At 41.9% G+C, this 10165-nt stretch overlaps 1 long non-coding RNA gene across 1 annotated transcript; it reads right to left on the reverse strand.

Moving 5' to 3' along the window:
- Positions 1 to 4781: 4781 nt before the first annotated feature.
- LOC119617729 lies at positions 4782 to 8832 on the reverse strand. The gene is made up of 3 exons (XR_005234122.1): positions 8733 to 8832; positions 6869 to 6952; positions 4782 to 6778 (listed from the first exon to the last, which is right to left on the reverse strand). It is a non-coding gene; the product is annotated as an uncharacterized LOC119617729 (long non-coding RNA).
- Positions 8833 to 10165: the final 1333 nt, after the last annotated feature.

Raw genomic sequence — 10165 nt, forward strand, 5'->3', positions numbered from 1 at the left:
AAAAGTGTTTAAGAATTATAGTAACAAAAAGAACAAAAGACACAAATGACAAAATTGTAACCAAAATGTGAATAACAAGTTTGAACAGTGCAAATTATAACAAAAAAAAGTACTTTCAGTGCAAGGTGGCAATGAACATTCAGCAGTAAGTGTATATGTGCAAAATTTGCATGAGGAGAGTAAAAAGCAGTGGGGGGAAAGGGGGCAGAGCAGGGAGGGAGTTGAGTGCCCTGACAGCCTGGTGGTAAAAACTGTCTCTCAGTCGGCTGGTCCTGGCCTGGAGACTGCGCAGTCTCCTCCCCGAAGGCAGCAGGCAGAGGAGGCTGCGTGACGGGTGAGTGGGGTCGCCCACGATCCTGGTGGCTTTCCGGGTGAGGCGGGTGTTGTACAGTTCTTGGAGGGGTGGGAGAGAGGTGCCTGTGATCTTCTCTGCTGTTCTCACGATGCGTTGGAGGGACCTGCGGCAGGTCGCTGTGCAGGCGCCGTACCACACCGTGATGCAGCATGACAGGATTGTGCCCCTATAGAACGTGCACATGATGGGGGCTGTTGCTCCAGCTCTACGAAGTTTCCGTAGGAAGTACAGGCGTTGATGAGCCCTCTTGGCCAGTGATGCTGTGTTGGTGGTCCAGGAGAGATCTTCTGACACGTGCACACCCAGGAATTTGGTGCTGCTCACCCTCTCCACAGCAGCACCGTCGATGGTCAGAGGGGGATGTTGGGTGTGCACTCTCCTGAAGTCCACAACAATCTCCTTCGTCTTCTCCACATTCAAGAGGAGATTGTTGTTTTCGCACCACGTGGTCAGCCGGCTGATCTCGCTCCTGTAGTGAGTCTCGTCGTTGTTCCTGATGAGACCCACCACGGTTGTATCGTCCGCAAACTTGATGATGAGGTTAGAGCTGTGGAGTGGTGTGCAGTCGTGAGTCAGCAGTGTGAAGAGGAGGGGGCTCAGCACACATCCCTGGGGGGCCCCCATGTTCATGGTGATGGTGTGGGATGTGATGCTGCCGACCCGCACTGCCTGTGGTCTCCCGGTCAGGAAGTCCAGGAGTGTTAAGAAGTGATCCAGTCACAATTATATCACGGCCATTTGAGTCAATCATTATATCTGATACTATAAGTGGAGTATTTTTATTGACCAAAATTGTGGCTCCTCGTGCTTTACCATTAAAACTGGAATGAAAAATTTGCCCAACCCAACTTAAGCCTTGAATGATCTATATCTGTAAGGTGCGTTTCTTGCAGAAATGCTATATGTGTTTGGATTCGGGGTTTTTTGTTACCCTGTGTTTGATGTTTGTTTTCTGGTCTCCTTTGGCTTTGGTTTTGTTGTGTTCATGTTTCTCTGTGCCTGTCACTATTCACTCCTCCCCAGTCACTCTTTGATTTATCTGCCACGCCCACTTACACCTGCCCCAAGCCTTGATTGTATTCACTCACCTGTGCCCACTTTCTATAATTACCCTCTGCCTTCAAAACCCGGTCACTTTCCCCATTTCCTCGCTGGTTCATTGTCATACTTTTGCCTCCCTGATGTGCTGTCCTGTGTTTCCTGCCTGTATGTGTTGCCTCCCGTGTGCTTATGTTTAGGTTTTGTTATGTTTAGTTCTGCTGCCACAACAGCCTTTTTTTTTGGATTTTGATTCTTATTTAATAAATTAGTTTCTTTTTCAATATGAGTCTGCATTCTGGGTTTGCCTCCTTCCGCCCTGTTCATGAAAATATGTACTTTAAGTCGGAGGAGATGAGAGAGTACCTTATTCCGTTTCACTGGATGATTCAGTCCCTTCACATTCCAGCTAACAAAGTTAACATGGCAGCCAATACTCACACAGGTAGAGTTAAAACATGTACCCCTCATTCCTTCACATTCAGTGTTGTCCCCAGCTGACAAACACAACATCCCCAAAGCCTCTCTGCTTTCTAAAATAACCTTTCACCATAAACTCAACCACAGTCCCATACAAAAAGAGGAAAAAAGAAAAAAAAATTAGATGTCTAAACTATAAATCACCCATTTACTCCAAAGTGCACTGGAAAAAGTCACAACCTCAAACATTATATGTTCCAAAAAAGGTGAGTTTATTTAGCGTCTAATACAAACTGGTTCGGACGGTGCCGTTCGTTTAGCACATAGTTTACCGACGTTACTATCCCCTTAGCTGCCCCAGAAATAAAGACAGGCTAACCCTCCATACGCGTCAGTTTGTAGCTGCAGGAAATATCTCTCAAAGTTCTTTCAGTCTGATCGAAAAACTAACAGCTAAATAAAAACAACCAGAGGTCAAACAAAGAGTCCCCCATTCAAAAATTAGTAGCGTTTTACCATAAAAGTCTCAGGATATCACATAACGTGAACGAATTAACAGTACCATTTCGTATCCTCACAGCCTTTCCTGTACTGGTCACTTAGGGGAAGTACCAAACTTGGATTCAATTAAGTTTTTTCGCTGTCTCAGGAGAATCAAACACCTTTGTTTCGCCATTGAAGGAGATCTGAAAATGGGCAGGATAAATAAGACCATAGCGGACTCCGTCTTTTTTCTGTAGAAGCTTCTTTACCCCGTTGAAGGCAGCCTGGCGTCTGGACAGGTTGATGCTGTAGTCGGGAAAGATGAAAATCTTCTCTCCTCGAAACTCCAACTTGCCTTTCTGTCTGGCCAGTTGTTGTATCCGCTCCTTCTCCTGGTAGTAATGGATGCGCAGGATAAATGCCCGTGGACATTGTCCCTCCGGAGGCACCGCTGTTATCGCTTGGCGAGCTCTGTCCAATAGTGGAGCCTTTTCCAGACCGCCAGGACTGCCAAGTATGTCGAATAACAGGTCAGCGATGAATCTGGTGGGGTTCCCCTGCTCCATTCCTTCAGGTATTCCCAGTATGCGTATAGTTACAACACCTTCCCCTGTTTTCCAAGTCGTCTGTTTTTGCCAATAACTTTTTATATTGGTTGTTTAGGGACACATAGCAGGTTTCCATAACTTCCAAGCACTTGTCCAAATTCTCCAGGCCTTCTTCATAATCACCCATTTTCTTTGTGAATTTGTCAATAGCAGTTTGGATGGGTGAAACGGCTTTTGCGATTTCCTCCTTAATTTCTCCTCGTAGGTTTTCATTTTCTTCTTGAATTATTTCTTTAACAATATCGCGAAATGTAAGCAGCGTGGCCTGGTCTATAGCCGCTTTGCTAGCAGCCTCCGAGTTGCTAGCCTGTGCTCCTTTAGCATATGGTTTAGACGGCCTTTTGCTTCAAGATAAGGCAGAAGTACTTGAAGTAACGTAGATTTTCCAGTTGCAACTTAGAATATCTAAGAATTGAGCTGCTTTTATAAACTATTTAATAAAAATGTTGGGATCTCGTGGTTTGCATGTCTACTCCATAACGCACCGCTAGTGGTCTCCCTTAAAAACACTTTTTACATTTTAAATAAATTATTAATAACAACCCCCCCCCCCAGCACCTACCCCTAACAAACAAGTGAAAACTACGTAAATACAAAGATAACAAAATTAGACATGTTAAAAATTCAAGTGACAAGACAAAGAGGATGTTTATCCCTCCTGTCTGCAGTACTTTGACAATGGAGATGCAATCTGAAATACCTTAAGAAATAACTGAGCCATGAGGATGGTTTCACACTTGAGTAAGCCCTCTTTGTATCCTCTGGCTTTGGTACATTTATTTCTTTTGTCTGTTTTTTTAACACCTGTGCTCGTTGTTGTGGTGTTCCCACTCTGGTATGACTCTCTTATGAACATGTTTGTGTCACTGAGGAGATCAAACAGTGACCCACTCCCTAATCACTACGCGAGTGTATCAGCCACAAGACTGAAGACATGCGTACAATGCAATTTATGCACATGGTTGAGGACCTGTGATCTCAGCAATGCAGAAAAACTTTTGTACTGTCCCTGCATGCTTGAAGCCCCATTTGCAGAAATTTAAATGCAAAGACTTATGTCCAATTTAAAATGCTCAAGGATCTCAGAGTAACTTTACAAAAGACTGTTCATTAGAAGCTTTCCTCTAAACCACTGCAAGAAGCATTGCATGGACAATATCAGTGACTTACGTCAAATAACCGAGCACTTGCCTGTTATATTCAGAGTTGTGTCTAGTAAAATGGAAATATTACAGCTTTCTGGATATCTGTGGAGATGCTTTCTTGAAATAGAGTTTGGATTGCATAAATCACAGAGATGGTTACCTTCGCCAAGGAGGTTATTTTTTGTGTTGGTTGGTTTGTCCATACAGCTGACTGTTAGCAAGATTACTTAAAAACTAATGAACAGATATTGATGGAATTTTCAGACAATGTTGGGGTTGTCACAACAAACAAGTGATTAAATTTTAGTGGTGATCCAGATAATGATGTGGAGCCTACAATTCTTTTAATGACCCTATGGCCTTGGTGGAGGTTTGCACTTTTGAGTGCATCTAGGTTTAGATAGTAAAGTAATTAGAGACCTTTTTCCTTTAGATTCCAAAGCATGCAGCCATTTGCTTGTTTCCAGTCACACTTGTAAGATGCTTTGTCAAGTACACATCATACTTTGAGTTTTTTGATGAGCTAAAACAAACCCTTCCATTATCAGTACTATTAATGACCAGGTTGTATGCAAACTCATTCTCTATCTGTAGCTTAAGGTATTATCTCAATGGACTGCAAATGCTGGCAACTAGTTAGTAAACGGCATTTATGAGACAGGTTCTGACATGTCTCAAAACATTTGCAGGGTTTCTCAGTTTTGCATGTTGGAAATTTTTTTCTCCTTAGGTTTCTCACAGGCATCACCAACCCTACTCGATTTTGTTGCAGTCCTCTCAAGAGGACTGCAACAAAATCCTCTCAAAATCCTCTCAAGAGGACTGCAACCAAAAGTGGGTACAAAGTGAGCTGAGGTTGTAAGGCTCGGGACAGAGGACCCAGAATTTCAGCCAGAGATAGCGTGATATTAAAAGATTTATTCAAGACTAGAAGACAGGAAATCGCCGACCAGGAACCACTGAGAACAGAGAAACTGATTAATGGCTGGAAAGAGCTTAGACGAAGGTGCAAAAACTCAAAGGAAAAGCGACTAACCTTCTCAGAGTCCATGTGGAACAGGGGACAAAGGATTGGTTCCTCTTCAGTGCGGTGCCCTCAATGACAGAGTCCAGGTGGTTGACAGAGGGGTTGTCAGGACACGCTAGGTTGTAAACCAGACAAAGGTAGTGACCAAAGGGCTAGTGTTAGGCGAAGATCAAGGGTCAAGGCACGGAAACAGGGTCTAACGCGTGGAATCAGACTCAGGCAGACAGATCCAGGGGCGAGGCAGGAGGCAGAAACAGAGACATCCAATGTGGGCTTGGCAAGGCAGGAGAATCTGTGAAACAAAGAGGTCATGAACGTGATCAGGCAAGGAAGGAACGCTGGACATCAACTCGTTGTGAGGCTTTCAAAAATCTGGCACCGTCTGCCTGCCAGAGAGCTGAATATAAACACTGGAGAACAGGTGAGTGGCACAACGCTGATTTAGTTGCAGAGCAGCAATGAACAGGTGGAGCAGATGAGCTGACTGCTGACAAAGAGGGCAGAGGAGGAAAAACAGCCGACAGACGGGCCAGAATCATGATAGAGGTGGGTGTGACATGGGTGGAGATCAACCCAATAATGTGCACAACTTAGAATACAGTTTTACAAGCCGTGCACAAAATAAGTTGTGACTTTCAAAAATGGCCATGCAAAACACGGCTATATGGGTTGCTAGTTGCTTAGTTGCAAACACTTAATATTTAGTCAAAACAAGTCACCAACTAGTCTCCAACAGTTGGATATGTAGAAAATGTGTGCATCATTGCAGGATCAGGGCAGGTAAAAGTAGCCTGCCTGTTGTTCTCCTCTCCTCCTGTCTTACTGACCTGTTTTATTGAGGGAAACATGGGATATAAATTAAATGTATGTGGTATTTCTCTGCTGGACATATGAAAATTTACAATTTATTTTGTTCAGACTTAACAAATAGTATTTAACAGCTTCACTGTATTTCATAATACTAATGATATAGATCTAAGCAGACTGTAACACTGATAAATACTGATGCTAAATACCACACCAAAAATTCACAGAAGGCATGTTTTTGTTTTATATTGTTGTTATTAACAGTGTTGTTAGATGTGTGTCAGTAGGTGCCACCTTAAATGAGGGGATTAACTGTCAGTGATAATGGTCATGGTGGGAAAATGCTGCTCTCACTTCTCACCAGCTCATACACCGGCTGTTGTTCCAAATCTTTCTCCTCACAATGACAGAGGAGAATGCTGGGATATGTGGAGATGGAGGCAGATGTGTGCAGTGCACTGTGCAGACCCCTGAAGGGAGCAGCTGAAAGAAGATGCTGGTTTGGTGCTTTCTAAACCACTTCATGTCAGCTGATTCCTTTTTGCTTTATATTTAAACAAAGTTCCAAGAAAATGCTTCCAGAACCTCATGAAGTTAAAGACATGTACAGAAAAAAAAATGCCAGTCATGATTTAGAGAATGTGCAGCGTGGCAGAGCAGTGGTTAGAGCTTTTGCCTCTCCCTGTGAACACAGGGCTTTTCTCTGGTACTCCACTTTCCTCTCACAGAACAAAAACATGCAAGTTAGGTCATTGGTAACTCTAAATTGTCCCTAGGTGTAAGTGAGAGAGTGATTAAATGTTTGTCTTGCTGTGTCCCTGTGATGGACTTGCGACCTGTCCAGGGTGTTCCCCGCTTCTTGCACAGTGTCTGCAGGAGATAGACACCAGTTCCCCTGTGACCCGGAAAGGAAAAAGTGGGTAAAGAAAATGGATGGATGGATTTAGAGAATTTACAGCTCAATTCATAGGTTTAGCCAACAAACCATGTTTTGGGCAGCCAATCTTTGAGAATCAAGTCTTATCGTGTCTTCAAAGCTGTACTGTAGGCCATGCACATCATTTCCTTGCTAAACAAAGAGAACATTACCATCAAAAATTGTCCAACATGTTTTAGATATTCTGAACATCAGCAGCCGGGCTTGTCTGAAAGGAACCAGTTTCACCTTCCATGCTGCTCTTTGCAGACAGAGTGGCACACATGTACAAACTGGGCTGATTCAAGTTCAGCAGCGATTGTTGGCAACTGAAAAGAAATCTAAAAATCATTTTCCTGCTGCACTGTATATCTGCCAGCTACCAAAAAAGTGGTTTAAATTTACTGAGGAGGAGGAGGAGGAAATACGAGCAGCTGCGCCTACCTGCTTCTGCGAGCCAAATGCACAGTAAATACAAAACAGCTGCAGTAAGAAGCCTCTGAAAATCTGACTTTTTTACACGTTGAGCAGTCAGAGTCATGCTGAGAGGGTTTAACTACACAACAGTAACTAGATATCAGCTCTAGAAAGATGTGATCCTGAGAACTCACTCAAACTCCAAGTCCTTCCTGCAGGTTCTTCACATCTTGTTGTTTAGTTATAAACTTTTATTCGAAGCTGTTGAGCACTCTGCACCGGTAAACTAAACACATTTGTTAGAGGGAACAGTTACAGATATTGATGTGTGTAATCAGACAGAAGTTGCAGAAGTTCTGCTCATTTGGTTCAGACATGGTTGTTCAGACAACAATCAGAGAAAAATAATTAAAAACAGAAGAAGAAAGTTTGGACAGCACTGTGACTGATAATGATGACTTTTAGGATTCCTCTGATCAGAACCACAGAAACTCTAAGCTGCTGTGTAGCAGCAGATCAGATGTGTGAGTTCACATTAAACAGGTCCAAACCAACCAGATTGGAATTAATAACAATGTTGGTGTGAAACAAAATGAGACATGAACAGCTGAAAGTCTGACTAAAATATTAATAAAATCTCTGAGTCAAGGAAAAAGAAAAAGAATCTTCAGCAGAAACACTTTATAATTTAATTAACATTACCAACATCTTAACTATTAGCTCTGTGCATGTTTTGGTATTTGAATAATTTAATCAGGATAAAGTGCTGAAAAACAAAAATGAGACGTTATTTGGTTTTTATTATAAAATATGAAAAATACATTTTAAGTACAAGCCATTTTTCTTCATATGATCCAAAGTGTTATATATCTTTATATATCTATCAGATATTTTTAACTGGTTTCATTATTTTAATAAATAGGGCAAATGGAAACTAATTAATGAGCCGTTTCTAATATTTTGACACTGGAAGTCATCAGCAAGGCAAGAGTGAATGGGTGAATGATTGTAGTGTAAAGCGCTTTGGGGTCCTTGGACTAGATAAAGCGCTATATAAGTGCAAGCCATTTACCATTACCATTTACCAAAGATCCATTACCAAAATCCGTGCTGGAGGAAAGCAGGCTTTAAGCTCTGTTCAGAGACACACAGTGAATGGGACGAATTAAAATGGAGCAAATGGGTCATGTTAGCTAAACAGTCAAAAAGTCTGCATCGTGTTTCACCTCAGGATGACCTGAAGTTACCTTTGGACTCGAAGTTTCTGGTTCAGCAGTTAAAGTGAAGTGAAATTTATTTATACAGCACTTTTCAGCAGCAAGGCGATCCAAAGTGCTTTACAACACATAAAAGGGCTATTACACAGAATTTAGCCTATTTTACATCATCTCTGGTTCAAAACTGTTCATTGGTCAGACCTGGTCTAGATTATTCTACACTAAATACAAATATATCAAAACAAAATTTGTGATTTATGAATTAAATAAAAGTAAATAAAAAAGGGTTTAATGCTCACCCAACAGGGAAATAGATTTGAAGAGTGTTCAATGTCTGTAAAAGGTGCAGTCCAGATTCCAGTGTAAGTATTGTCCTTGTAAGGTGATAAAGTGGTTAAGATGAAGCCCTTCTCCCTGCCTAAACATCTGGCACATTCCTTTTTAGTCCACTGGCTGATGACCCGGCTAGACGTGAAGGGAGGAGCTTCCCTCTTAAAAGAAGGACAAAGCTTAAATCATGGATGGTGTGCCACAGTGACCTTAGTTTATTACAATATGAACTTAACTTCACAAATCACCTGCTGGTTAACACAGAGCATATTCAACAGACTCCCTTATGACTCCTTTATGTTTTACACTTGGACCTTGGCATGAAAACAACTTTGTTTACATCAGTCAATTGGTTCAAGTCAAGTTAAACTTTATTTGTTTAGAACATTTCATACATAGCAGCCCAGAGTGCCTTTAAACAAGAAATAAAATACAGTTTTAAATTTGCATGAAACTGCCCTTACACAAAAAAATTCATCAAAACAAAATTACACATGCTAGTTAAAAACCGCAGCAAAGGCAGGATTGTTAAAGTGCTAATGCATACACATTGATAAAAACACAGGTTTGAACTTTTTAAGCTTTAAGGACCTAATCTAAGGTGGTCTAGATGCCAGATAAATATTAAAACCCTCTGTTTTTATTTCGGCCCAAGTACGCGGTTAATTGTGCTACAACTCTCACCGAACACCAGTAATATCTGAACAGCTACTTAGCAGTTCTAACAGAACAACTTACTCAACTGGACAAAAAGAGGAAGGCATGCATGTAACCATGACAACTGCCTCAAAACGGTGCTATAACACAAGAGCTGGACTATGACTAACAGACCAGATTCACAGAGCAGATCAGTGGTATTGGTCCGGAGTATCAGGGTGTTTTTAGGAGTACAAGTATCTGATGCGTGTATCGGGCCCGGTACTGATACTGGTATCGGTACGGGGACACCACCACTTACAATACATGTTCACACATAACGTCATGTCTCCAGTTAGTGACAGTTGGCTAACAACACTTAGCTGTGGTGGCCATATTAAATTGGGCTGACTCCAAAAGTTTGTCAGCTAATTTAATCAGCTAAATGTACTTCCAATGATTACTTTAAGAGTTTTATTGAAATCCATCCAGTTCTTATGTAGTTATTGGTGAAGTTTTAAAACCAGGTCTTGATAGTGCTTAGAGTATGAGGTGACAATGACTCTCAGCTAATAACACTGTCACAGCTCCATCTGTTCCTGCCACGCCTCTTGCCACAGCCACTTAACTTTCCATTCATCCACAGTTCAAGCCACGCCCATATTATCATGCCCAAGTAATCACAGTCATCTGTTTCACCTGTTCTGGTCCCCATAAATACTCACAGCTCCCAGTACTCTTCGCCAGATTATTGAAAGCCTCACAG

The sequence above is a fragment of the Kryptolebias marmoratus genome, linkage group LG15, assembly GCF_001649575.2.
Source record: "Kryptolebias marmoratus isolate JLee-2015 linkage group LG15, ASM164957v2, whole genome shotgun sequence".
NCBI lineage: Eukaryota > Metazoa > Chordata > Actinopteri > Cyprinodontiformes > Rivulidae > Kryptolebias > Kryptolebias marmoratus.